The following is a 27,523-nucleotide window of genomic DNA, read 5'->3' as shown; positions in this document are numbered from 1 at the left end:
CCAGCGACCGAGCGGGGCCCGGCCCGAGCGGGACCTGGGGGTGCGACGCCGAGGGCGGGGGAGCGCGCGCCTCTGCTCCGGATCGGGCCGCGCGCGCCGCCTCAGGTGAGCCCGCGGGAGGCGGCCGCCGCATCCGAGCGCGGGCCTTGCCACCGCCGCACCCGCACCACGCCGGGGGCTGTGGGCGGGCGAGCGCCCGGGACTCGAGGCCCAGGCCTCGGGTGAGGCCTGCTCTGGCCGCGGTCGCCGCGCTTTGTCCCGGCCTGTGAGGAGGTTGGGGGCGTTAACCGCCCGGCCTGGAGCGCCCGCTGGGCCTCGGGCGGGGGCGGTGCGGCTGGACAATAGCGGGGCCAGGGACGGGAGGCTGGGGCGCCCTGCCTGGGCTAGGGGCTCGCGGGGGTTGGGCCCGGGCGTCCCCGCCGGCCCCGCACAAAAGATGACAGCGTGGGTGGCCCATCCAGGCCGGCCCTGTTCGGCTGGGCCCTTCTATTATTCACAACAATCCTGATAGTTAAAGAAATAATTATTATAATAAAGAGAGCCCAGGCCCTGGGTGGAACCCCCTGCATTTCCGGCCCTTTGGGCACTAGTGGGGTTAACGGGGCGCTTCCCAGGGACTCTCCCTGAAATATCCATCACTACATCCCACTCCTCTCCCAGAGTCAACCCGCAGTGCCATCGCGGCTTCCAAACTTGCCTTTCATCTCCGTTAGCCCCCCTAAAATAAGCATGCAATCTGGATTTTTCATTTTAAAAAATGTATCCACTTGCTATGCACATCACAGATTATAGACGCGTCCCACAGTCCCTCCCCCTCTCAGCTCCATCATATCTCGAAGTCCCCCTTCTCTGTAGCAATAAATTGTGGAGTGGCTTCCGCAACCACCTCCTGGGGCTGTCCTCGCCACCCTTGAGGGAGCTGGGGATGGATTCATTCTGAATGACACCTGACCTGGGATGTGTAAGGGCCCAGGTCTGCACCCATGGATGCTATGACACCAGGGGAATTGGGGTGCACATACACCTGGGCAAAGTGAAAGGTTTTACAGGGCTTCCCCCGCCCTCCCACCCCCCACCCTCCAGCGCGGGGGAGGCATGGACTGTGCTTCTGTGTGTCCCATCTGTTCTCCTCCCCCCATCCTTTTGTTTTAATAATTCAGGTGCACCTGGGGAACTGTTTCCCGAGTTCTGTTCAGTGGAGTCCAAGATCCTGTTATATGTAAAAAATGTGTCCTTTCCATGTGTTTTTGTCAATGCATTTATTCAGCAAGCTCCTTTGGGTCCCACTGTCGTAAGGTCTGAGATGCCTGTCTCACCCCTTTGCTTCAACAGCCAGTTATCTGGCTGCCCCCAGGTTGGAGAAAACCCCCAACACGGGCTCATTAATGACTCCTATGGGCTTTTCTTGCCCCATGGTGCAAGAACTAATGACTCCCCCTAATTCTCAAATAATAGCTTCCTTATGAGGCATGGGAGGGTTTGTCAATTCACTGGTCAGCCTTTTCTTGCCTCCATTGCAAAAGCAGTGGGTAGCCTCTCTCGTCTTTGCAGTTTGTTTTTTGGAAACCGAAGGACAGAGTGTAAAAGTCGAGGAGTCAACTTGTGATTATCTAAGTCCAGGGTTTTTGAAACTCACTGGTCCTCTTTCTGTGCTTCTGATTGGCTGCTTGGCAGATTTTGCTGCTCCTCGTGCAGGGGACACTGTGATGGTCAAACCACCCTCCCCTGGTGGAGGTCACTTTGGAGGGTGGGGGGCAAGAGAGTGGTTTCGGTGTGATTACACAAATGTTCCCAGGTGTTGCACGGGGTGTACAAGTGGTTACTGTGTCAGGTGCCTCGTGTGCATGTGTGCATGTGTGTAGTTGTTGAGACTTGAAATGTATATAGATCTTACTTAGTAACAGTCGACTTTTCTTGCATTTTCTAATCCTTGCCTCTTTGAAGAGTGGACTGCTAAGGAGCTGTTAAATAATGTTAGAGCTTAAATAATGTTCAGGACCCCACTCCGCCTTTGTTCTGCTTTTCTGTTTTTTAGAAAAGACCCTCCCTCTGTCCTACTGCCTTCCTGAGGAGCTCCCTGGGGCAGTTAGGGGCCCTCTGTGGTGTCTGTGTCTACGCTCTCTCTGCCCTCCAATACGTAATCCCGCATCTCTCCGTCTCCCCTGCTGGTTTCTTGTGCTCCACCCCTTCCCCTGGCTGACTCATCTGAGCCTCTGCCCTGGAGAGCCCATCTGTTCCTTGGTTCCATCTGACACCTGTGAGGATGGGCATTGGAGATGTGTGAGTGGTGAGGCAGGTTTTGGGGAGCCCCTGATTTTAAAGGGGCTTCAGATTTAGTGAGGGAAAGAGAAACGGGGTGTTCCCACCTATGATGGTGCTGTGGAGCCCACTGCCCTCAGGGCTGGCTCATGGAGCAGGCAGGATGAGGTGATGGGTGCTGAGGAATGGAGGAGGGGACCAAGGCATGGGCAAATGAGCATTTCCAATTGGCTTGCTTCCTGGGAACTGTATTCAGAGCTTCGGTGTGGGGTTCAGAGCTGTGTGACCTTAGACTAGTCACTTGCTCAAGAACAAAATGGGGTGGCCACTAAACCTTCCCAAGTGTGGTTAGGGTGTGGAGAGCAAATGAGCTGTGGGCAGATGGCAGGACCGTGAAGGTTCCGTACACCTGCTGAGCCACTATCACACCTCACTGGGGTTCCGGACTCTGCCCTTCTGCGGCCACAGCTCTTACTTGTCCTGCCACTGGGTACCTCTGCCTCCAGCTGAGAATGCCAGACCTAAGAGGACAGGGCCTAAACCTGGACTCCATTCTGACTTGCTGTTCTTGGCAGTGTCCTTGTCTTCCTGTTCTCTTCATTCCCCTAATGAGTCTGAGGACCTGCGTTCAAATCCCTTCTTTGGGGCAGGTCACTTCACGTCTCTGGGCCTCACTGTCCTCATTTGTAAAATGGGTATAATGAGAACCCATCTCCAGTAATTGTGAGGATGAAAGGGGATGAAAGGCTCTAAAGTGCTTTGCATGGCGCCAGGGAGCTGTGAACTCTGAGCTGATTTATTATCACTGGGGTGCTGTCTGATTCTGCCCAGGTCTCCCCATTTGTCCTGTCCCACTGTTCTCTGGGAGGGCTTTCCTGGGCACTGTGGGGTGTTGAGGAGCATCCCTGGCCCCAACCCACTTCATGTCAACAGCACTCCCCCCACTATCAATTGTGGCAACTGCATTTCCCAAACATTGCCCAGTGTCCCATGGGGGGTACAGTCACTCACAGGTGAGACTCTCTCACTTAATAGCAGCCTGATATTTGGCGGTATCCCCAATGTATCTCTTATTCTAGTTCCCTTTGCCCCCTTTCTCCCTTCCAGTCTTTAATAGGGAGGGGCCTGTATTTACAAATTGTGTCTAGCCCATAGTCCTAGGCCTGGCTGTCCAGGTTTTTCCCAATTGCTACTCTGACTTTCCCCCGCTCTTCCCAGCCTACTGCTTCCATCTCCCCATCCCCCAGGAGAGAGGCTCACAGGCACTTCCATGCCACCTGAGTCCTTGCCACTTGTCCCCATCCTGTCCATAGTGTGGGGGTTTTCCTAACTGTTCTTGGCTTCTGGGAACTCACAAGTCTCCTACCCAGGTTTCCACACCCTCCTGGCCACCATATCCCTTCCTGTCAATTTGCTTAACAGTTATTCTGGACTTTAAGGTAACTCACTTCTTTAATCTTTGCCTCTTCCTGAACAGTTTTGTCTGTGGAGTCATTGGACTGTTAATATACTAGTTGCAGATACTTTTACACAATAAAATTAATTTTAAAAAGTTTGTATTCAATTACTGAGGCCTTAGTGGATCAATGAATTTATTTTGTTGTCAGATGAATTGGTTTTTGAGTTTACTCCCTGGTTTGAATTGGCCTGTGCTGGGAGCATCTTGGTTAGATAAGGTGTCCTGACTCTCTTTTTTCACTCCTGCTCGCTCAAGGCACTTAAAAACCTTTAAAAATGGCCTTCCTCTGCTTAGAACCCTCTAGTGACTTCTTGTTCTTGGAAAAAATTCCAATTCCCTTTCCATGGCCTCCCTGCTTTGTCCTCTGTGGTGTTCTCCTCTCTCACTGTCCTACCACCCTCCCCTCCTGTGCCTGTACCCCTTCAGTCTAACCAGCTTCCCTGCCTACTCTTCCCTGCCTCAGGGCCTTTGTACTTGCTGCTCCCTCTGCGAGAATGCTGTCCCTTCACATCTCTACTCAACTGGCTTCTTATCTTTAGTTGTTGGCTCAGAGAGGCCATCACTGACCATACTACCTAAATTCACCCTTCCAACCACCCTTGCTCCCATCCTGCCTGTTCTTCTTGGTACTTAGTATTACCAGAAATGCATATTAATCTGTTTATGTATTTGCTGTCTGTCTCATTTATGAGGGGGAGCTTTTTCTGTAAAGGGTCAGGCGAGACGGCGTCTGTTCCAACTATTCCACTCTGCCTTTGTAGCACAAAAGTATGAGTGGGTGTATCTGTGTTCCAATAAAATTTTATTTATGGACAGAGAAATGTGAATTTCATATACTTTTCACGTGTCATGAACTATTTTTCTTCTTTTAATCTCCCTCCCCCCAGCCATTAAAAAAAATCAGAAACAGTCTTAGTTTGTAGGCTGTACAAAAGTAGGTGGCAGGCTGTGTTTGACCCGCAGAATGTTTGTCTTCATTGCTGCATGTCTCTCTAGCACAGTGGTTCTCAACCTTTCTAATGCCGCGACCCTTTAAGGTCGCCTAAGACCATCGGAAAACACAGATATTTACATTACGATTCATAACAATAGCAAAATTACAGTTATGAAGTAGCAACGAAAATAATTTTATGGTTGGGGGTCACCACAACATGAGGAACTGTATTAAAGGGTCGCGGCATTAGAAAGGTTGAGAACCACTGCTCTAGCACCTAGAGCAGTTCTTCGCACACAGTAGATGTTCAGCAAACATTAGTGTGTTAATGGAATGAATTTCCATCTTTCTTAAATCAAAGCATTTAGAGTCATAGTCTGTATTTTGAAAAATGGGTTTCAAGGGGAATTTAAAAAGTACAGGGGATGTAAGAAAATGTTATGACTCCATCCACCCAAAAAAACCTCATAGTAAAGGAGAAAAAAAAGAGTATGTAAATGGGCAAATATTTTGCTGTTTGTAAATGCCTGACTTTTTCATTCTTCTTCACTCTATACCTTTTGCATAGCATCCCATCAGAAGATTGGTAAGGAGTATACCTGGCTTTAAAGAGTTTGCTTTGGCTTGGCGGAAGCTGAGGGTTTAAAAGGAAGACGCTGTTTCCTAATCATTTGGTTTTGTAAACATCCAACCCATCTGCTTTACCAATACCGATGCCCTGTCAGGAGGGGTGAATGTAGTCCTGGGAAATGCTTCTTTTTTTGCTTGGGAACACTCGTGAAGAGCTGGCTTTTGTGGGTTCGACATTTGAGCTTTGTGGGGTGAGTGGATGGTGAGATGGCCGTGTTGGGTACGAGGTAATGGCGCTGCCTATACTTCCTTGGCCTCACTCCTCTACCTCAGCTTTTGAGAGCGAAGACTGGCTGACGAGTGATTTCTGAGTCAAGCAGATCTTTAGCATCTTGGATTTGGTGCTGTCCTGGGAACGTTCTGACTTGTCAGAGAAGCACACCGTTAATTTACTGTCATGCCTTCTTTAGTTGATTGAAATAAACAACTTGGAGAGGGTTACTCAGGACTTCTTGGCTTAACAAAGTTGCCTGTCCTTTTTGTTTGTTTGCTTGCTTGTTTCGATCTTCCTCTACCTCTCCATCTATCCCTTCCCTTCCCTCTCCTCTTTTCTTGTCCCACCCAGTGGTTCCAGTGGACATAAGGGGGTTAATGAAAAGTTTGCGTTAAGCTGTCTTTGCTTCATGGTTGGGCTGTGCCTTTTGGGCTATGGATCTCTGGGGTAGAGGCCTTGAGTGTGTTTGTTCAGTGGACAAAGAATAACAATCAGAATGCCAGCCACCGAGGGCTGCAGTGCCCAAATGGGTCTCCAAGCACAGAACAGAACAATAACAAATGTAGCATTTGGCTCCATTGGGCGGTACCAGTGATGGCAGTTAGGGCTCTCAGACAAGCCTGTACAGCAAGCTGTGAAGGGGTGGGCACTCAGCATTTGCCTCCAGCATCCTCTTCCCTTCTGTGTTTGCATTTGGACCCAATAGATGACATCTTCTGGGCAGATAGGGGTGGAGGTGGGCCTGCCTTCATGGTTTCATGGCTGCTGCCTCCAGTCTCGGGGTGGGGGTGGGGAGGAGAAATGATTCATGTAAAATGAGCTGGCAGTGGATCCAGAACTGTGCTTTGTGCACAAGAAGTGAGAGGATGGATGAGGAGGCCTCTTTAGAGCAAGAGCCAGCCTGAAGCCTCCAGCAGGCACAGTGACAGCCTGACAACAGGGGCATGCTGGGGATCTCCAGACAGGTGGGGTGGAACCGGGCTGTATGCTCAGCCGGAACCTGGACCCCGGCATGCTCAGCACCCCGTCTCTACTTGAAGAGCTCTAGATCTGCTAGTTAGGTGCCCCGAGTGAGTGTGGGGGACAATTTGCTTTGGCTCCACAGGATGCGTGGGGCATCCCAGCTGGGCAGCTGGACTGGGAGATCCCGTCATATTGCTGTTGGTCTCTTCAAATCCCCGTTGCTCCCCCATTCTTTTTAAAAAAATCCCATCTGTCAGAAAGGGTTGACCCTAAGCAGGGTGGGTTTCCTATCTTAGGTCAGCAATTGCATGGATCTTGATTATCTTGGTCACAAGTCAAGAGAGATCATTGTTCCATCTCTAGCTGGCATGTGAGTAAAGCACCTGGAATTTAAACTCTTCTTTAAAAAAATATATTTTTATTGATTTCAGAGAGGAAGGGAGAGAGAGATAGAAACATCAGTGACGACAGAGAATCATTGATCAGCTGCCTTCTGCACGCCCCCTACTGAGGATCGAGCCCACAACTGGGGCATGTGCCTTTGACAGGAATGGAACCTGGGACTCTTCAGTCCACAGGCTATGCTCTAGCCACTGAGCCAAACTGGTTAGGGCTAAACTCTTGATTTATTGTTTTACTAGAGGCCCGGTGCACAAAATTCGCGCGCTTGGGAGGTTGGGGGTCCCCCAGCCTGGCCTGTGCCCTCTCACAGTGCGGGAGCCCTGCGATCAGTTGCCCCAAAGACGTAGGCCCCGCCCACCCATCTGGGGCTCCTAAATGGATTGCCCCAAAGAGGTAGATCGGAGCCGGAGCCGTGGGACCCGCCTCCACGCCACACATGCAGCGTCAAGCCCCTGTCCACTCGTGCGCGCATGCAGCCCCGCCCACCTGCACACGCCCGCTGTGCACACAATCTGGTGATCGCTTGTTGCAGTGTGAGGGCCTCATGGTGTGAGGGCGTGACGACCACATAGGCTTTTATTAGTATAGATTTCAACTCCTTCCCCCTGAGAAAGAGTAGGGAGTCGGTAGAGAAAGCTAGTTTTCTGACACCTTTTTGGAAGAGAAAGCATCTCGTTTCATGGCCTTCCTGGGCTACAGCAGGTGGAAGCCAGAGAATGGTTTTTGTTACTCGGCCTCTTCTTGTCCTTGCACCAAAGGCAAAGCAGAGCCCTGATCTGAGCTAAAGACTGATGAGCAGTGTTGCTCATTGAAGAACTGGCTCCTCTGCATACCCAATGCTCTCACCAGGCCCCATGGAAGGAAGGAGGGATGGCCGGATGGATGGACAGAGCTCATTTGCTACTGATAGAGCTACAGCAAGTGGGTGTGGTCAGGTTCACGCTGACTGCTGCAGGGACCTTGGGCACCATATCTTCGGTGATGTGTCATGTGGCCTCTGCAAACTTCGAAGCCATGTCATACACCAACTTCAAGGTGAAGATGTACAATTGAGAATGGAAGAAGGCCTCTCATGCATGGTCCTGGGGATGAGTGGCTTGTTTTTGTGATTCTGGTTGGACTGGGGCTTTGCAGTGGACACATAGCCGTGGGACATGTACCCCAAGCCCTGAGTCTGGCTGAGGGTGTCTGCATTTATCTAGTTGAGTGTGACAGTTGTTGAGCCTGCGTGTGTGTAGCCAGGTGAACAGCATGTCCTGCCCACAGGGTCATGGGGCCATGGATGGAGCAGGACTGGGGAGAGCAGAGGGAATGGTGGGGACTCAGGGGGACGTTGTGCAGAATTTCGAAGATAGATGGAAACCAAACCTGTGGAAGCACGGCTGGGGCAGTGCTTGTGGCTCAGGTGTGACCAGGGAGGCAACTGAAGAGTTGCCATTTGAGCTGAGTCTTGTCATCTTGGGTAATGGTGAGCTGGTGGGCATAGAAAGAGAGGTATTTGGAGGGGACACTGGGGGCTGTGGCCTGGGAGACCCATGTAGAAGAGCATAGAAGAGGCAGGGGGAGCTGGGGGAGGCCTATTTATTTCTTGGGTGCCTCTGCCACCCCGACCCCTAGTGTCAGGCATTGAGAGGTTAAGATGAGCGAGGGGTGACAGATCTGCCCTCAGGGAGCTTAGAGTCTGGTTGATGAAGCAGGACCAAAGCCATTCCAGTCACTGGGGAGAGCTACGTGATAGCTGCCCAATGATTGGTTCTGGTGTGCCGACCAGACCCAGAATATTCTAGGACAACAGCCCCTCTTAAAATGCTCTGCTCTGTCTTCTTTTAAAAAAATATTTTTATTGAGATATTTACATACTATAAAATGCACCATTTTAAAGTGGACAATTCAGTGGTTTTTAGAACACTTACAGAGTTGTGCTACCATCACCAGCGTCTAATTCCAGAACATTTTCATCAGTCCAAAAGGAACCCCATCCCTATTTAACTATCACTCTCCACCTCCCTCAGCCCCTGGCAACCACTAACCCACTTTCTTTCTCTGTGGATTTGCCTGTTCACATTTCACATAAATGGAATCACATACTATGTGGTCTTTGGGTCTGGCTCCTTTCACTGTTTTCAAGGTTCATCCACATTGTAGCAGGTGTCAGTGCATCACTCCTTTTTATAGCCGAATAATATTCCAGTGTTTGGATGGACATATTGTGTTGATCCACTATCTGTTGATGGACATTTGGGTAGTTTCTCCTTTTTTCTGCCCCTTCTTTTCCCCGTCTTAGAGTTCTAAAATTCTAGGACTGGAGTGTACATACTGCTCACCCAGCTGACCCCCTGTGCAGAGGCAGCACGGGAAGCCTTTGTGGGGTTACGTTTTGGGGGCTGAGGCTGGGAGGGGTCAGCAGAAGAAGGTAAGAATAAGGGAGGCCTTGCCTGTGGGGTATGGGTTGTAGGTTGGGGTTGGGCTTCCAGGAGGAGGGAAGCCTGGCACGTCAGGTGCGATGCCCAGCTCACCTGTGGGAAGCTGCCAGGCTGTCCTTTGCACACTTAGGCCATGAACTCCAGTATTCAGTGGTGAGTCCTCACCTCTCTGCCTTGCTTTCCTCCAGCCCAAGCTGGGCAGGGTGCACCTGGGGTGGACTGTGCCTAGGCCACTGGCAGGCCCCCTGAAGGACCTCTTAGTGCAGCCACTGGGCCTCTGTGCAGCCCCTGGCCACTTCTCTTTCCTGGTCTGTCTGGTCTTGGCCCTGACAGGATTGTGAGTTATCTCTTAGAAGGCAGCAGCTGCCAAGTTCTAAGCTTCTCTGTGGCCCTCACAAGCCCCACTGAGTAGCCCTGTAGGTGGACTTGGCTCTTGCCTTGGTATCCTTCCCTCCAAGGCTTGTGCCTTCACCATGCCTGGTGATTTGACCCACTTGCTTTGCTCGTGTCTTCCCTGTGGGGAAGAGGTATGTGTGTGTGTGACTCGCAGTCCCCCTGGCAGAGGATACAGATAACCTGGGTGTCCTGAGTGCTAGGGAGTTGTTTATGGCACTAGGACGATGCCATGGGGGATGCACACGAGCACTAAGTGTCAGATGTCAGAATTGGACCCCTACCTCATGCTGTATACAAACACTAACTCCAGATGACCAAAGCTCTAAAGTGAGAGCTGAACCAACAAAAGCCTTGGGAGAAAATACAGGCACAAGTATAAACTGATGTCTGAGGCAGCGCTGTCCACTAACGAAATAAGGCAGCCCCATGCATAATTTAAAATTTTCTAGTAGCCACATGAAAAGGTAAAAAGAAACAGGCGACACTAATTTGAATAGTGTATTTAAGTGAACCCAAATATCCAAAATATTACCGTTTCAACATGTAATCAGTATAAACACTGTATTTTACACTTGACATCTTGGTGTATTTAACACTCGACCTCCTGGTGTATTTCCCTTTCTGACAGCCTGTGTCTATTTCACACTTGATATCCTGGTACATTTCACATTCAGTGCTGCTGCATGAGGCCTCACAGGCTGGTCTTTGGGTCAGGGATGTTGTAAATAGGGGTGCCTGGTATTTAGTTGAGGCTGGCCCCTTCCCATCAGTGTTTCTGGATCTGCTAGCCTGTAACTGGGGAGACGAGACAGACCCAACACAAACCAGCGACAGCCATGTGAGGAGTGAGGGGGTGAGACCCACTATGATGGAGTGTAGCTGAGGTGAGGACAGGGAGGCCCTGAGGCTTTCATGGAGGTGGTGGGAATGAAACTTGGAGGAGAAGGAGGCTGTGGGTTTGCCTGGACAGCACAGCTGACCTTGGGGAGGTCAGGGACTGACCCCTGGAGAGCCTGTGATTGGAGGTGCTATGGGGAAGTGGGAACAAGCTGAAAGTCCTTCTCTTGAGACTCTGGCCAAGCCAGCCTGCCGCTCACTCCAGGATGTTGGGCTTGATGGCCAGCCCTCAGAGGGTTGAGCAGCCATGGCTGTGGCCCAATCCTTCCCATGGACCCTTGCACACAGCCTCTCATCTTTGACAGGAGCTTGAAACCTTGTCCGGGCAGCAAGGCCTGAGGGTTCTGAAGGCCGAACTCATGGCAGTGCATTTGTGGCATGTATGCTGGACATGCTGGGGGCTGTGAACTTGGGACTCGAGATATTTCCATGGAGGGAATTGGAAGAACTTGGAATGGTGCTTTGGCCATAGGAAAACCCAGGAGAAAGACTTGTGTACAAGCGTAGTTTGGCAATAACATCCACAGCTGCAGATGATTTTAAATGGCCTGAGGTCTTGAGGTCGAATGGCTGAGTGGGATTGGCAGCTAGAGGCTGGTACTCATACACTCTGCCTGCCTGGGTTCAGATGCTGCCTCTGCTGAGTTTTGATCCTTAATCCTAAAATGGGGATGACAGGGGAGGTTTTTGCTTCAAGCGTGGTTGAGATTAACTGAGTTACTATGTGAAAATCCCTTAGTAAAATAATTCCCATTCTAGGAGTGATTCTGCACCCAGGGGACACTGTGCATTGTCTGGGGATATCTGTGGTTGTCACAATGGGGGGGGGGGGAGCTGCTCCTGGCATCAAGTGGGTGGGTGTCAGGGATGCTGCTCAACCCCTCACAGTGCCCAGGATGGCCCCCCCCCCCCCCACAGAGAATGTTCTGATTTCAAGCACCCTTGGACAGAGATAGGCTTCATTCAGTAGATTATAATAATGAGTTTTCTCTGGGCTCTTGTTCTTTCCTTGACTGTGAATCAAGGTGTTGCAATAAAAGCTTCTAAAATCATTTTCCATTCCAGAACAGCCCATAGGTTTTGGAGCTGCTGTTCCATATTTGTACTGGGAAGGAGGTTAAGGAACAATTGAGGTTATTAGAAGCCACCTTGAAAATAAGTTGGTTTTTCTTCTTCTGAAGCTTCTTTATTTTAATGGGGCAGATAGAAGGGTTGGACAGGGTTTTATGGACCAGGAAGCTGGGTGATATTCCTGGGGAAGGCTGGGCTGGAGGCAGCCAGGCTGGAGCTCAAAGTCCTGCCTGTTCTGAACACCTCTTCAGGTTGTTTCCTCCAGTGAACCTGGGGTTTGACATGGATCCACCAGCCCAGAGCACTGTGGTCCTGGGGTGAACGGTGGTGAACTGTGCCTCAGGCCCATGTGAGGGCTGGGGTGGGACTGTGGATTTGCAGACTGACTCCGGGCAGTGAGAGGTGTGGGTTAGGTTTCATGTTCTTTGGCTGTCTCTGCTTGGGCTCAGGTGTCCTAGGTGAGGCCACCATGAGACCAGATACCTGGAGATGCTGCTTCAGTGTTCTAGCCCCTGTTCCCTGCAGCCACAGGTCTCCTGGATTCATTCATTTGGCCTTTAGCCAAAAGAAGTCCTGAAAATGTTATCAGCCAAGTCGTAGTGGCTGTTCCCCTAACTAGACTCCTAGGGGGATATTCATTATAAAAATAATTTATCTTCACTTTATAAAAATCAGCAGTTTTAGCAAAGCAAAACCAAAACAATGCAGACCACCAGTAGTCCCTGATAAGCTTCTGATGTGTGTGTTCAGTCAATATAGAATTTGTGTGGGTCCCTCTGTGTGCTCCTGAGGTCCAGCTGTCGGTTTGGGGGTGACAGTATATTTTTCTTGCTCTGAGAGGCTGATGTGGTTATTGGGGAGGCAAGAACTCCCATGTGGGGCTGGTGATATAGCCCTGTGACCGATAGGCAGGGGGTCCTGTCACATACTAGTAATCCGGGCACCCGGAGGGCTGGGACCTCAATGTAGTCAGGATCCGTCAAGGGCGAGGGAGCAGGTATTGCTGTGACCCTGACCCACTATGCACAGGTGAGTATGCCTGATTGAGCCCCACACTCCACTTCTGCCTGTAGCGTCGGTGGTTTGGCTCTGAGCCTGGGCTGGGCTGTGTTGAACTTGGGGCTGTGGAGGAGGCCTGGCAAGAGTGGGTGTCTCAGGAAACTGCCAGAATCCTCAGCTCTTTGCTTTGGAGCAGCCCCACAGTGACTTGACTGGCTTGGAGAAAGCCTGTTGAACTCTCATTGGTCCCCTAAATGCTGATATTGCCCCTTGAGGTGTGGGTGAGGCAGACGGGGAAGCATTAAAGGCTGTGGGACTTGGTAAAGTCTTCCTTGGAAAAGAAGCACCCCTAGGTATAGGAACCCCCAGCAGTCCAGGAGCTCAGGAAGATCAGGGGACTTTTTTTTTGGCGGGGGGGGACCAGCGTCTCTGTGGTCTCCAAGGGGCCTCCTGGGCCTCATACTGAAGCTGCACTGGGTTTGAGGTCTGGAGTCATAGCTCATAATGGGATCCAAGCTTCCGAACCCTGCCACTGCCACTAACTTGGGGCGAACAACACAGGCTCTTTGGGCCTTGCGTTCTCACTTGCTTTCCTTTCCAGATGATGGCGAGCAGCAAACAGGGCAGTGTATGTTCATAAGTGCTCTGCATGGGTGCTGTCATCCCTGCCTCCATGTAGAAGTTTCAGTGGCATTCTTACAGCTAGCTGACTCTACCAGCCTCACTACACAGAAGAAGACAAAACTGTACTATACCCCCAATGGCTCGGGAGTCTTATGTTTGCTGTTTGCATGTTATACCTTTTTCCATTATTTTTTTTTGCAGCCTATTTATATCTTTCAATCTAAAGAGTGTCTCCTATAGTCCTGGCCAGGTGGCTCAGTTGGTTAGAACACTGTCCTGTACACCAAAAGGTTGTAGGCTCGAATCTCAGGGCACATATCTAGGTTGCAAGTTTGATCCCTGGTTGGGTGCATATGGGAGGCAATGGATTAATGTTTCTTTCTCACGTCAATGTTTCTCTCTCCAAAAATCAATAAACATATCCTCAGGTGAGGATTAAAATAATAATAATAACAACAATAATAATAATAAATGAATGAATGAATGAAACCCTGGCCGAGGTGGCTCATTTGGTTGGGTGTCGATCCATGTACCAGGAGGTTGTTTGTTAGATTCCTGGTCAAGGGCACATGCCTGGATTGGAGACTCCATCCCCTGTAGGGAATGTGCAGGAGGCAGCTGATGTTTCTCTCCCTCTTTTTTCCCTCTTTCTCTAAAAATCAATAAACTATTCTTTAAAAAAACACAAAACACAGTGTCTCCTATAGACAGCATGTCATCATTGGATCTTGTTTTTGTTTTTTCTCCAGTCTGGCAAGCTCTGTCATTTGATTGGATTGTTTAATTCATTCACATTTAATGTCATTATTGCTCCAGTTGGATTTATGTCTGTCATCTTTCTTTTTGCTTTCTGTCCCATGTCTTTCCCCCCCCCTTCTCTTCCTACTTTACTGCTTTCCTTTGCATTAAGTGAATATTGTCTACTGTAACATTTTAATGTCTTAATGATTTTTTCACTCTATTTTTGGAAGTATATTCTTAGTGGTTTCTCTAGGCCTTAACATATACATTTTATCAGAATCTACTTCTGGTTCCCAGTATTATTTGACACAAATCTTTGCTGATTCCATTGAACAGTGCTTAATCAGGATTAAACTCACTTGATCAATTCAGTGACTTAAGTTTTGGGTTTTTCAAGGATGCTGATGTGTCCACTTGCCTGAATGGTGCCCTTTTGTTCACATTTGGTGAAGTGAACATTCAAAAGCCCTCTTTTGTAATAATCAAAACTACTTGTGAGGTTCTGCCATATCAGGACCAGGCTTCGGAAGGCCCCTACTGTAATTGCCCTTTGTGGTTCTGGCCTCTTCTCCCTTGCCCCATCGAAGCTGACTGGTTGGTGGCCCAGATCTGCCACAGGATTCCAAATCTAGGTCAGTGTGTCACACCCACGTGCAGGCAGGTCTTTGGGCTTTAAGGAGTGCCTGGTACTCGTCTTCGAGATCAGTCAATGGAAGGCCAGCAAGGCAGTGGTTCTGACTGGATTGTTGACTGTGACTCCTGTTGGAGCCTAGGTGGTCAGGATGGCCTGGGCAGGTGGAGAACTGGGTGCAAATGGAACAGGTGCTGCTCGGCACCAAAACGTGGGCAGCCACGGTGTTCTGGCTATGCTTAGTTGAATTTTCAACTACCATCAAAATCTTTTCTTTTTCTTTAAAAATATATTTTTTTGGTAATCTCACCCGAGGATATTTTTCCATTGATTTTTAAAGAGAGTGGAAGGGAGGGGGAAAGACACACAGAGAGAAACATCGATGTGAGAGAGACACATGAATTGTCTCTCCAGCACGGGAATCAAGCCTGCAACTGAGGTATGTGCCTTTGACTGGCATCGAACCTGGGACCCTTTACTGGATGCTCTATCCACTGAGCCAAACCAGCTAGGGAGTACCATCAAAATTTTGATCAGAACTTTGGGGAGCTTTTGTGCATTTATTTTCTGATTTGGTATTTTTTTAAATAACAGCTTTGTTAAGTATAATTCACATGTTATACAAATCACTGTTTTAAAATGAACTATTCAGTTGTTTCCACTTTTTGGCCATTACAAATAATGCATACAATGGATAATATGAACATTCATGTATGAGCTTTTGTGTGAATGTATGTTTTCATTTCTTTTGGGTAGATACATAGGAGTGGAATTGCTGGATCAGATGGAAACTCCATGTTTAATGCTTTAAGAAACTGTCAAATTGTTTTCCAAAGTGGCTGCACCATTTTTACAATTCCACTGGCAGTATGTGAAGGTTCAAATTTGGCTTGGTATTTTAAGTACGAATTAGGTAGGGAGTGGGTACCATAATCGTTTTAATGATAGTTTATTTCAGGACACATTGCCTCTTTCCCCTGAGATCTGCTTCTGTCTACCCAGATAGATCAGCCAGTGAGCTGCTGGAGGGATGGGACCTCTGAGTCCCAGGTATAGCTCTGGAGGCGAGCTCTAAGTACTCTTGTTTTTATAAAACTTGTCAGTAAAGACAAGTTTATGTGAATTACAAATTTCCTCAGCTCCTGAAGGCTCTATGGTCATCTCTGTGTCAGGTGAGGTCTTTCTAGTTCATTGACTGCATACTCCTTTGTTTTTATGTGAGCATGTATGATTTCCTTGCCCATTTCCTGATTACTTATATATTTTCCTTTTTAAACAGTGCTTCAGTGAACATCCTTGCTGCTATCTCCTTGAGGTGATCTGCGAGTGTGGTAGCGCAGAGCACGGACACCTTTATTATTTTGAACATGTTGCTCAGCAGTCCCCAGAAAGGTGGTCTGGATTGACCTTCCTGTGACAGCTGGAGGCTTTCATCAGACCAGTGACAGCCCCAGCTTTGTCCTTCTTTTAACCTATTATCTCCTAGTCACTGCTTTTTTGAATTGCCATTTTATAGCCATTGCCCACTTGTTATATTGCGGTATTTATTTATTTTTCTCAGCTTAGCACTATTGATATCTTTGATCTGGATCATTCTATTGGGGGCCATCTTGGGCTCTGGGGGGTGTTGAGCAGCTTCCCTGGCCTCCACCCCCTCACCGCCAGGAGCTCCTTCCCACCTCCAGTCGTGACAACGATAAATGTCCTCAAACATCACCTAGTGTCCCCTGGGGGACAGACTCACCTATGGTTGAGAACCAGTGTTTTATAATAACCCTTCTATATTAGGGCTATTAGCACCCTTTTGTGTTACACATTTTTTTTCTCAGATTCTCATTTATCTTTCAGTTTTATTTTGGATGTGTTATTACATCAAATATTTTAAAGTTTATTGCCAAATTTTTCTTTTCCTGTAAAGTTCCTGGTCTTGTGACCTGCCTAGAGAGGTCTTTCCCTCCCAAGGTAATAAAAGCGTTGTCTGTGTTTTTCTCTGCACTTTTATGGGTTGTATGAAGACCTGCAATCTAGAAGCACAAAATGGGGACAGAGCTTTGTGTTTTCCATGTGTTTCCCTGCTAGTTGGCATGGGCTGGCAAGGCTAGTGGTTAGGATATAGATTGAGAGCTGGGCTCCCCTGTTGCTGGCTCTGTAGTATCAGGCAAGTCACTTCACCATGTGTGCCTCAGTTTCCCCATCTGTGAAATGGGCTGTGATAAACAGTACCTGCTTCCTAGGGTTTGGGGGCCGATCAGATATGTCAGATGCTTAGAGCCATGCCTGCATGTGAGTGAACTGTGCCCCCATCACTGGCCTTTTCATCCTACTGGTCATCTCTGATCCCAGCGTAGCTCTGAGGGAAGGCCCAGAGCAAACTCTAGAAGAAGGGTGATGTTCACGGGGGTCAGTAAACCTGTTCAGGATCAACAGGGGGCCGTGAGTGAGGGCAGGATCCTCTCTTGGCATATCACTTGTGTACATGTGTGTCTTTCATCCTTACCCAGAGCCTACATAGATACCCACAAAATTACAAGGCATATTTGTGGAGAAACAAAGATTACTTTGTTAATGATTATGGTTTTGTTTTTAAAATATATTTTTATTGATTTCAGAGAGGAAGGGAGAGGGAAAGATATAAACATCAATGATGAATCATTGATCAGCTGACTCCTCAAGCCCCCTACTGGGGGTCGAGCCTGACTGGGAATTGAACTGTGACTTCCTGGTTCATAGGTCAACGCTCAACCACTGAGCTACACCGGCTGGGTGATTATGGTTTTAAATGGTTAATTATAGAACATCTAAGACCTATACATATGTATCAAGAATGAACTGGTAGCTCTGCTGGGTGGCTCAGTTGGTTGGAGCATCATCCTGTGCACCAAAAAATTGCGGGTTCAGCCCTGGCCCGTGTGGCTCTTTGGTTAGAATGTTGTCCCATGCACAAAAAGGTTGGGGGTTTGAGTCCCAGTCAGGGGCACGTAATTGGGTTTTGGGTTCCTCCCTGCTTTCCCAGCCCCCTGTTTTTCACATTGATGTTTCTCTCTCACATCGAGGTTTCTCTGTCCGTCTCTGTCTCTGTCTCTCCTCCTCCCTCTGTCCCTTCTACTCTCTCTGAAAAAGCAATGGAAAAATATCCTCAGGTGAGAATAATTAAAAAAAAAAAGTTTCAGGTTTGATCCCCACTTGGGGTGCATACAGGAGGCAACTGATCAATGTTTTTCTCTTACATTGATGTTTCTCTTTCTCTCTTTCTCTCTCTCCCTCTCTCTCCCTCTCTCTTTCCCCTTCCTCTCTCTCTAAAAATGAATAAAAAACATATTCTTGGGTGAGGATTAAAAAAAAGAATGGAGTGGTAATATTTTGAGTGTCTGCCAGGGTGGCCTTCTGGCTGGGTGGGGAGTTTGCTTGTTCCCCTCAGCCCTCAGGATGTTGGCATCCCTTTCTGTTGCCCCTTGCCTGGGGCTGTGGGCTGGGGGACAGGTGGCCTTTGCCCATGCTGCTGCCTTGACCCTGTTGAGAGCCTAGTAAAGACAAAGGTGGGCTGGCAGGCCCTGTTCGTGTCCATGATATTTCAAAGCAAGTGCTGGCAGCCAGACCTGCATCTCTCCTGGGTTTCCTGGCCTTCTGCCCAAGCACTTCCCTTTTATTTTTCCAATCCAATTGCTTTTTTGTTTTAAGAAAAAGTTTTGGAGACATAATTTCACATTTACAGAAAAGTTTGCAAGAATAATATTAAGAATTCCCTGATACCTTTCACCCCATTCTCATTTTACTGCGTCTGTTTTTATTCCCTTTGTCTTCCTCATTCTCTCTCTGTGAATGTTTTCAAACTCTTCCAGATAGATACTTCTTTCTCTAAATACTTTGGTGTTTACTTCTTCCAAACAAGGTATTCTCTTATCAAATTCTCAAAATCAGGAAGTGAATTCTCCAAATTCTCGAAAGAGAATCCAGGATCACACATTCCATTCAGTTGTCATGTTTCTTTTCATCTGGAACTGTTCTAGAGTCTGTCTTTAGAGTTCATGTAGGATGTCTCCCAATGTGGGCTTGTCTGATGATTCCTCATGACCTGGTTCAGGTTACACACTTCGGCAGGAATGTCCCAGAAGTGATCTTCTTGGTACATCATATCTGGAGGCCCCTTGTGTCAGTTTGTCACATTTCTGATCTTGTCAACCTCGATCACTTGGTTTCTATACCATAAAGTTACTTTTTTACCATTTGTGTTTAATGTGTTTCTTGTGGAGAGAGATTCTGAGACTGTGTCAATACCCTGTTACTCCTCCAACACTCACTGCTTGTTTTAGCAGCCATTGCTGATTCTTGCCAGATAGTCTAATTCCATCATTCTGCATTCATTGGTTGGCTTTGTACGGTAAGGAACAGCTCTCTCTTTTCCCCCATTTGTTTGTTTATATCACTGTGGGCTCTTGGATTCTTACCTGACTTTAGTAGGTTATAATCCGTCACTCTCCTTATGTTGCTCCAGTGGTCCCACATTTGTCCAGAGGGAGAGCCCTTGATGGCTCCATGTGTCTTTTTGTCATAACCCCACCATTCCCTGGGCACTTCCTTACTTTTAGACACAGGCCTATCCTGTACTCTCTCTGACCGGCTCAGGGAATGCAAGGAGCCCTGGTTCTTTTTTATTACTATTTTATTATTATTATTTTAAAATACGTTTTTACTGATTTCAGAGAGGAAGGGAGAAGAGAGAGATATAGAAACATCAATGATGAGAGAGAACCATTGATTGGCTGCCTCCTGCACGTCCCCTACTGGGGATCGAGCCAACAACCTGGGCATGTGCCTTTGACCAAAATCGAACCTGGGACCCTTCAGTCCGCAGGCTGACTCTCTATCCTCTGATCCAAACTGGCTAGGGTGAGCCCTGGTTCTTTTGTGGACAATGCTGTTTTGAAACCAAGATCTGGGTGCTCAGTGTGCTCATTGCCAATGGGTGTCTTTACATCTAGGCCCTCTTATCAGCCAGACCTGGGAAATAGAGGTGTGAATAAATACCTACGTGCATACATTACCTTCTATATATATCTGTATACGTGTATCAAACACACACCACACACACCCACACACACGACATCCACATCCATTTCTGCTTCTCGTTTTCTACATACACACTCTCCTGCCCATGAGTTCACACCAGTGCCTCCAGTCCTAGTCCCACATGCAGACTCCTTGCTGGCTTCCCCTTTCCATTTTTGTAACTCCCTTCTCTGTCAGTGCGAACCTGTCCTGTCACCTACAGAAAAATAAGCCTTCAGACCAACAGTCAATATTTGTTTTATCTTTATTTCCAACGCATCTAGTCCCAAAACTGTGTTTAAAAGTGATGCGATTAGTTCTTTCTTTTCCCTCTCTACTAAGGTTATATTACTTACTTGAGATACAGTTTGGTTTATTTACTTATTTATTTAAAAAACATATTTTATTGATTTTTTACAGAGAGGAAGGGAGAGGGAAGAGAGAGTTAGAAACATCAATGAGAGAGAAACATCAATCAGTTGCCTCCTGCACACCCCCTACTGGGGATGTGCCTGCAACCAAGGTACATGCCCCTGACCAGAATCGAACCTGGGACCCTTGAATCCGTAGGCCAAAGCTCTGTCCACTGAGTCAAACCAGTCAGGGCCAGTTTGGTTTATTTGTTTCTGTTTCATTTTGTGGTAGGATTTCCCCTCTAATTCTTGTTGATTTCATTTATGCATTCTCATTCATTCATTCATTCATTCATTCAGTATGTGGAACATTAGCATGGTTCCAAGTTAAGACTGTGCAGAGATATGTTATCACCTCTCCCTGCCCTCCTCATCCCCATCCCTCCCTAGTCTCACCTAGTGTTTGATTTATCATTTTCCAGCTGCTCAAAAGAGCAGACGTCTTTTCTTATATCCCCACCCTTCTCACATGAAAAGTGAGATTGTGGGAATATTTCTATGCTTTGCTCTTCTCACCGCTGCGTATGGCTGTGGAGATGTCCTTGCTGTCTTGCGCAGCTGCATGGTGTCCATTGTGGGGCATAGCAGTTAATGCAGCCTCTCCCTTGCATGGACATTTAGGTCATTTCCAGTATCTTGCGGGTGTAGGCGGTGCTACAGTGAATTCCCTTACATATAGATATTTTTGTATTGTCGGAAGAGTATTGTGATGGGTGAGTTTCTAGAAGTGGGAATGCTAGGTCAAAAGATAATAGCAAATGTATTTTGTTAGCTTCTGCCAACTTTCCTTCCAGAAGTTGCTATTGGTTTACTCCCACCAGCACCATGGGATGAGAGGGTCTGGTCCCACAGTCTATTCTATTCTATTTTTAATATATTTGCCCATCTGAGAGGTGACAAATGGGATCTGTCTAGTTTTAATTAGCATTTCTGAAATTATGAGTGAGGTTGAGCATTGTTTAATATGTTAAAGGCTGTTTTTGTATCTGTCCTGTGAATTGTTAGTTCATGCTTTTCACCCATTTTTTAATTGGATTTTTGACCTTTTCCCCCAAAACCTTTAAAATTTCAATATATATTAGGGAGATGAGCCCTTTATGATATGTATTGCAAATGTTTTCTCTCAGTTTTTCAGTTGCATTTTGACTTTTTTTTATGGTGTCTTTTTTCCTCTCTACAGTTTTTAAATGTTGATATAGTCAGATTTATGAATTTTTTCATTTATTGCCTCTGGATTTTGAGTACTAGTTAGAAAGCCTGATCTTGAAGAGGGATTTACCATATTTTTTTCCAGTACCCATCTGGTTGCATTCTTTCCATGTAGATCCTTCATCCATTTAGAGTTCATTGTTGCAAATGGTGGGAGGTATGGACCTGACTTTATATTTTCCCAAATGGCTACCTAGCCAGTCATCCCAAGAACCAGTGCTTCAAGATGCCATTGTTATCTCCCTCTCTCCATGTCTGTAGTCCCCAGCCCTCTGGAAGCGGTCACCCTCTAGAAAGACATGTGCATACATGTTCATTTCAGCATGCTAAGTGTGTGCCGTGCATATCACAGAACTTGGCTAATTGCTTCCAGATGTCTTACAGTTCACAAGATCCAGCTGGAACCTTCCCTGGTCCCAGTGCTCTCTTGGAGATCTGTTTAGTGATCCCCCACACTGCTGCCAGGTGCAGCATGTCTGGAGCATAAAGGCCCAAGATCGGATGGTTAGGAGGGGTGGGCACTTTTTGGGGGTTATTTTTAGGGGGTGGGTGTTTTTAAAAAAAGATGTTGCCAGATTGTCCTTCAGAGAGGCCCTTCGTGGACACTGGGAGCATGGATGGATGAGGGCATCTCACCTAGTGTGTCATCAGATTTGCTTTCTTTGCCTTTGTGAGCCAATTAAATGACAAAGCCCATAACAGGTGCTATATATTGAGGGTTTACAATGTGCTAGTTTTTCCTTTAAGTGCATTCTGCCTGTTTCCTTATTTAACCCTCTGCATCTCCAGGAGCAGGGCATTGATATGGTGATCCCTTCTTTACAGGTATAAAAACTGAGGCTCAGAGGTTAGGAACTCGTTCTAGATCACACAGCTGGGCTGGGACCAGGCATCTGGGGCCTTTGCTCATCTCCACGGCCTCACCATGATTTCTAGGGAGAAAGCTTGAGAGAACAGAGAACATACCTTGAAAAGTATAATCATCAAAACTATAAGGCTCTACATGTGCCCTGCCATCACTCTTTTTGGGGTTTTAGCTTCTGTTCTTCCCCCTTGCTCCATTGCTGTGATGTTGAGTTTCTTCTCATGTGTTTATTGGCCATTTGTATATCTTCTTGGGGGAAATGTCCATTCAAATTCTTTATGCATTCGTAAATTAGGTTATTTGTCTTTTTGTTATTGAACTGTAAAAGTTCTTTATATATTTTCAATACAAGTCGCTTATGAGATAAAAGATTTGCAAATATCTTCACCCATTCTATGGATCTTCACTTTCTTGATTAAGTCCTTTGAAGATCAAAGTCTAATCTATTTTTTTATTCTGCTACTTATACTTTTAGTTGTATGTCTAGAAACCATAGCCTAATCCAAGGTCATAAAGGTTCATTCATTTGTTTTCTTCTAAGTGTTTTATAATTTTAGCTCTTACATTTCAATCTATGATCCATTTGAGTTAATTTTTTGCCTGCAGTGTGAGGTAGGAGTCCAGCTTCATTCTTTTGTATGTGCATGTCCAGCGCAACTATTGAAAGACTGTTCTTTCCCCCATTGAATGGTCTTGACAACCTCATTGAAAATTAACAAACTTTAAATGTGCAAGTTTATTTCTGGACTGTCAATTCTTCTTCCATTGATTGCTGTGTCCGTCTTTATGCCAGTACCACACTGTCTTGTTTACTATAGCTTTGCCAACCTGAGTAATGTCTAGGCTGGGGGTGGACATTAAAGAAAAATGATGTGATGTGGTCCTTATAGTTCCATGTAAGGAGACTAGAGCCTTCTTAATTGGGACACAGACAACCCAGGGTGCCTGCCACTTCCCTAACTGAGCCTTTGCAACTTCTGCAAATCCTTCATCCTCATGGGCATGGAGGATTTGGTGAGATATCCTCCTATATACACTGAGTGGCCAGATTATTATGATCTCTGAATGCATAATAATCTGGCCACTCAGTGTATATCCTATATAACAAAAGGCTAATATGCAAATTGTCCCCTCGACCAGGAGTTCGACCAGCAGGCAGACCGGCCAACCGCCCATGTCCCCTACCCCCGGCCAGGCTGGCCGGACCCCATCCATGCACGAATTCATGCACCAGGCCTCTAATATATGTGTACACACACACACACCACACACACACACACTCTGAGTGGCCAGATTATTATGCATTCAGAGATCATAATAATCTGGCCACTCAGTGTAATAAAGAGCTAATATGCAAATGGTCATCATGCCCTCACACCGTAATGGCTCAGACACTCCACATTGGGGAGAGAGGAATGGGGACCAGCCAGGCACAAATGAGCTTGTGAGAGAGGAATGGGGACCAGCCAGGCACAAATGAGCTGCGAGAGAGGAATGGGACCAGCCAGGCTGCAGCCCAGGAGAGGGACAATCTGCATGCCCCACTGTCCCTGCGGTCCCAGGTGCCAGCGCCTGCAGCCTGGGAGAGGGACAAGCCGCCTGCCCTGTGGTCCCGGGCGCCTGTGGCTGCGGCCTGGGCAAAGCCGGCCTGGGTGCTGGGTGCCTGTGGCCGGCCAGAGGGAGGGAAGTCCGGGTCCCAGGTGCCTGTGACCGGCCGGAGGAGGGAATCCTGGGTCCTGGGTGTGGGGCGAGGCAGAGGCGGTTAGGGGTGATCAAGCCAGCAGGGGAGCAGTTGGGGCGATCAGGCCAGTAGGGGAGCAGTTAGGGGTGATCAGGCAGGCAGGCAGACATGGTTAGGGGCGATCAGGCAGGCAGGCAGAGGGGTTAGGAGCCAGCGGTCCCAGATTGTGAGATGCAGTTGGACATCCCCTGAGGGGATGTCCAACTGCATCTCCATGTAAGGAGACTAGATTGGAGAGGGTGCAGGCCAGGCTGAGGACCCCCCCCCCCCCCACACCCGTGCATGAATTTTATGCACTGGGCCTCTAGTTTGTAAATAAGAGGCTCTATGCCCAGTAAGCAAAGGCTGATGAAAAAATGTCAGTTTTTCAGTTCTTTCTAACAGGAAGGATCTGAAGCTTGGGTTCAGCAGGCTGGGCCTTTAATGGGTCCTGAAACTGGATTGTAGTGTGGTGTCAGCTTGCTTTTTCTTATCAGTTTGGATTTTTTTACAGCCAGACTCTCCTCCTCCGGCTGAAACCTGCTGTGCAGTGAGCTTCAGAGGACAGAGGTAGAGTTTTTTTATTTTTATTTTAAAATAATTTTAGACTTATTGAAATGTTGCAAAGACAGTACATAGAGTTCCTGTGTACCTTTCAGCTCCTTCCTGAATGTTAGCTTTTAACCACAGAAGAATGGCACAAACTAAATAAGCAAAAAACATGGAGGAATAGTATTTACCAAACCATGGGTTTTATTAGGACTTCACCAGTAGTCCCACTCATGTCCCTTTTCTGCCCCAGGACCCATCCAGGATGCCACGTCACATCTAGTCATCATGTCTCCTCAGGCTTTTCTGGGCTGGGACCATTTCTCAGTCTTTCCTTTTCTGTCACGACCTTGACACTTTCGTAGAATGTCCCTCAGCTTTGTCCAGTGTTTCCCCATGATCAGATGGAGGTTATGTATTTGTACTTCTCCACACAGCATATCAATGTCCCATCACTGGGGGTGTCAGTCTTGATCCCTTGGGTCAGGTGGTGCCATCCAGGAGTCTGCACTAGAAGATTACTTTTTTCCCTTTGGGATTTTGAGACAATGAAATACCCTGTTTCTCTTCAAACTTCTGCCCACGAATTTCTGATCAACAACAATTAATTACATGCAAAATATACCCTGGCCTTCTCATGGAGACATGTATCACCCTCAGTCCTTCTCCATTTATGAATTAGAGTTCTTTTGTAGAAGAGGGCTGTCCCTCCTTTCAAATTTTATACCAGTAAAGACCTTTGCATATTTATTTTATCTGCAGATTATAATCCAGCACAATCACTATTTATCATGTTGCCCGAGTGATCCTTGCTTTGGTTGTAGGGCGCCCCTTCTTCTTCCTGTTTGGCTCCCATGTTCTTCCTTCATGTCCTTATCCTCTAGTGAGGGCTTCCTTCCTCCCTGCCCCCACGAGAAGCTCAGGCTCATCTTTTTGTTCCCTGCCCCAAACCTGAAATTGACCACTTCTCCAAGGAGCCTGTGTTCCCTGTGTTGGAGAATGATATTAAAAAACTGTCGTCTGGCCACTGAGTATACTCTCAGTGCTGGGAGTGTCATGGCTTCCCAGGCCTGTCAGTTGACAAAGCTTGGAGATGTGAAGATCAACCTATGATTCTGTGCCCCTCTGTATTTATGTCTGTGTCCATCTATCTGTAGATATATATTTTTAAAAAAACCTACGAGTTCATACTGATCGGACAATAGAGTGTTCAAGTGTGTGTCGTTCTGAGGCTTTGGGTGGCTTCCCTGCCCTGAGAGGCACAGAGATCCTCCAGGATCCAGCAGGCAGCAGGAGACACCTGCTTCTTTGGGGGGGCCACTTGGGGCTTATGGTGTGGGAGCAGTAGGCAGATTCGGGAGCTGAGCCCTCCTAGGTCAGCCGAGTGTACAGGTGATGCCTCCCTTCTCTGGTCCATGGGATGCCCAGTCAGCTTTCTGCCTCTTGGACCTCAGGCCTAGCTCTAGGGCAGGAATGGGTAGTGTGGCCTAGTGTAGATCCAGCCCCTGGACCCACCCCAAGGGTCAGTCTTTGGCAGTCGAGAGCTGGGGACCCAGATTCCTCTTCCTAGGGTGTGGGGCCACACTGTGGAGTCCCAGCGACGCCACTAAGTCAGTGGCAGTTTCTGGTGCCTCAGTGCTTAGGTATCACCGGCTCTTTGTCTGGTTTCTGCTTCTTTTCCTTTCTGGCCGCGTTGCCTGCTCTTTGCAGAGGGGTTGGAGAAGTAAGCCACTGTGCCTGCTGCTTCCGTCAGCATCTGCGGGCTCTGGCGGGCACGTCAGAATAACATCGTCATCTAGTAGTCAGACTGCGCCTTTTTAAAGGAGAAATGGTCAGACTGCGCTTTTTTAGGGGCATTGGTGTTTGATGCCTTGGCTCTTACCTGGCTGCAATTGGACTCCCTCTTGAGTTCTATTCTTAGCGCCCCAGATTTCCCAGGACCCACAGCGAGGTCAGCAGCTAGGCTGGGGCAGCCTGGGCAGCAGGAGGCATGAGACCCAGACTGCTTGGGCCTTTTGGATTTGTTTTTCTTTTTAAAAATTACTTTGACTTTATTTTTTAAGTAGTTTAGATTTATAGAGAAATTAAGCAGATAGAGTTCTCATAAACAATCTCCTCTTTGTTTCTTTATTAATGAACATGTTATATAAGGCTGGTATATTTGTCAAAATTAATAAACATTCTTTTTTTTTGGTTATGATTTTTTTTCCTTTTTTTTTTATTGTTTAAAGTTTTACATATGTCTCCTTTTTCCCCAGTTGACCCCCCACCTCCCAGTCATTCCCACCCCAGGCAAGTCCCCACCACCCCAGTGTCTGTGTCCATTGGTTATGCTAATATGCATGCATACAAGTCCTTTAGTTGCTCTCTAACCCCCCCTTCCCCTACCATTTGTCTCTAGATAATCTATTCTTGTTCATCAAATTATGTTGATCATTATATCCCACATATGAGTGAGATCATGTGATATTTATCTTTCTCCGACTAGTTTATTTTGCTTAGCATAATGCTCTCCAGTTCCATCCATGTTGTTGCAAATGGTAAAGGTTCCTTCTTTTTTCTTTTTTATTTTTTAAATAAATCTTTATTGTTCAGATTATTACAATTGTTTCTCCTTTTTCCCCCCCGTATCTCCCTATCACCCGGTTCCCTCCCCCCCGTTGTCCTTATCCATAGGTGTATGATTTTTGTCCAGTCTCTTCCCATACCCCCCACACAGACACCCCTTTCCCCCTGAGAATTATCAATCCACTCCCATTCTATGCCTCTGATTCTATTATGTTCACCATTTTATTCTGTTCCTCAGATTTTTAATTCACTTGATTTTTAGAATCACTTGTTGATAGATATGTATTTGTTGTTCATAATTTTTATCTTTACTTTTTTCTTCTTCCTCTTCTGAAAGAATACCTTTCAGCATTTCATATAATCCTGGTTTGGTGGTGATGAACTCCTTTAGCTTTTTCTTATCTGTGAAGCTCTTTATCTGCCCTTCAATTCTGAATGATAACTTTGGTGGGTAGAGTAGTCTTGGTTGTAGGTTCTTGCTATTCATCACTTTGAATATTTCTTGCCATT

General features: G+C 47.2%; 1 protein-coding gene across 1 annotated transcript in view; it reads left to right on the top strand.

Annotated features, from left to right (window-relative positions):
- The window catches only part of KDM4B (lysine demethylase 4B), a 133,892-nt gene continuing 106,369 nt past the window's right edge, over positions 1 to 27,523 (top strand). Inside the window, exon 1 of the mRNA XM_079771308.1 lies at positions 1 to 105. The gene's annotated coding sequence lies outside the window, so the exon portion shown is untranslated. The remainder of the gene's footprint in view (positions 106 to 27,523) is intronic.

This window comes from Cnephaeus nilssonii (assembly GCF_951640355.1).
Source record: "Cnephaeus nilssonii genome assembly, chromosome: 5".
NCBI classification, from domain to species: Eukaryota; Metazoa; Chordata; class Mammalia; order Chiroptera; family Vespertilionidae; genus Cnephaeus; species Cnephaeus nilssonii.
Note: the sequence above shows the minus strand (reverse complement) of the source record. Positions and strands in the feature narration are given on the sequence as shown.